A 1,847-nucleotide genomic window follows, 5' to 3' on the forward strand; every position below is an offset into this window, starting at 1 on the left:
ACTGAGGCAAAGATTAAAGAAGGCTGTGTAAGGGAGCTGTTGGTTTTTTTTTTAAGTATGAGCATTTTAAAAAATGTATTATTAATTGGGATCTAATACATACAGCATGTCATTACACAGTTCAATCATCTCAAACAGTATTGTATAATTGCTACCACAATCAGTTTCCAAGCCTTCTTTTTAGGGGCACTTTCGGATTTAAGATGTGTTGGCTGGCTTGCTAACCAAAAAATCAATGACGTATGATTTTAAAGCCGGAAATGGTGACTGGGTGGCCGATTCAGAGAAGCAGCAAGGGAGCTCAGGAGTTAGAGGGGTGCCCAGTTTTTGCGGAAGTTATTTATTAACTGCGGTGGAACCTACAAGAGGAAGGGCGGGGCGGGGGTGATGTCAAGTTCAGATTTGGACACAGTTGGCATGACCAGATGTATGTGGGTGTGGTTGGCTGAGAGACCGGGGAAAGGAAGTCTGCGCCGAGGGATGAATGTCAAGATTAAGTGACGGCACACAGGTCAAGGTTGAAACCACAGGCAGGAAGAAACTTCCCAGGAAGCGTGTAGCTCTTAAGAGAGCCCGAGAGGGGGCAGTGAGAAGGAGGGAGGCCAGGGCGGCTGAGAAATCCGAGGGAAGGAGATGTCGAGGGTCCAAGGGGAAGGACATGGCCGAGGAAGAGGGTGGTCCTCATGACGAAAACCAGGGAGAAGTTAAGTGGGATGATGACTCGGGGCTTGGTCTGGTTGATTCTGAGTCCAACCCATGAGGGATCTGGGGAGCCGACTCTGGCTTCCTAAGAAAAGCCGGGCAAAAGCACATTAATGTAACTAAACCCAACATGGAACAGCTGGCTCTGACGTGTGGGGACCCTCCGTGTTACGGGGCAGGACTGAGCCCCAGGGGACCTTCCCGGAAGATCCCCAAGCCTTTCTTCCGTGGGGCATCTGGGTGTGTTCAAACTACCAACCTTCTCGTTAAAAGTTGTGGAACTCATCTGGAGGCAGAAGCCCGGATGGCCAAGAAGCAGACAGCACACTGCTGCACAGTGGGAGTCGGCTGGCACCAGACACAGCACCCAGTGGGCATGATAGACAAGGCAAAAGTGGTCCCCACCAGTCTGTCATGGTCATGTGCTCCTCAGAACCCCAGTACGTCAGGCTGGCCGGGGGGCCTGGATCACAGAGCTCCTCCCTTCAGATTTTTTCTTCTTTAGGTTTTTTGGTTGTGTGTTTTTTTAAGAAGACTTATTTACAAAATTTGGCACAAATATGTCTATAAATGTGGCAGAACACACAGAGGATGAAACTGTGAGAACTTCTTAGACATGACCAAACACCTCCAGGAAACAAGTCTCTAAGTCTGGGGGATTAGGCCCCTAGCCTCAGGGAAGACCAATGTCAACAGGCACAAAAATGATATTCTGCATCCTAATTTGGTATGCAGTGACTGGGGTCTTAAAAATTCATGAAGGGGGGGGGGAAATTCATGAACAGTCATCTAAGGGGTAACTGTTGGTCTCCCCTTGTGTTAGTCCAGGTTGACTAGAGAAACAAATCATATGTGTGCAGGAGAGCTTTATATCAAAGAGCAATTAGATCAGGCACAGAAGTCCGATACTAATCCAAAAATTCCTCTTTAGACTCATGCAGCACATGCAATGATGCCTAATCCAGAAAGTTCCCAGACCGGTGGATGGAAAACCTTGTGGATCCAATGGCGGTGGAAGCATCTCCATAGCTCTGGTGGTCATTGGCGTGGCTGCATGTGGCTTGTCAACAGGAAGGTGAATTAGAGAGAGAGTGGGTTCCAACTCCCGGGAGAAAGAAAGGATGTTCCCAGAATCCTCATGAGAC

Source organism: Tenrec ecaudatus, chromosome 10 (genome assembly GCF_050624435.1).
Source record: "Tenrec ecaudatus isolate mTenEca1 chromosome 10, mTenEca1.hap1, whole genome shotgun sequence".
NCBI lineage: Eukaryota > Metazoa > Chordata > Mammalia > Afrosoricida > Tenrecidae > Tenrec > Tenrec ecaudatus.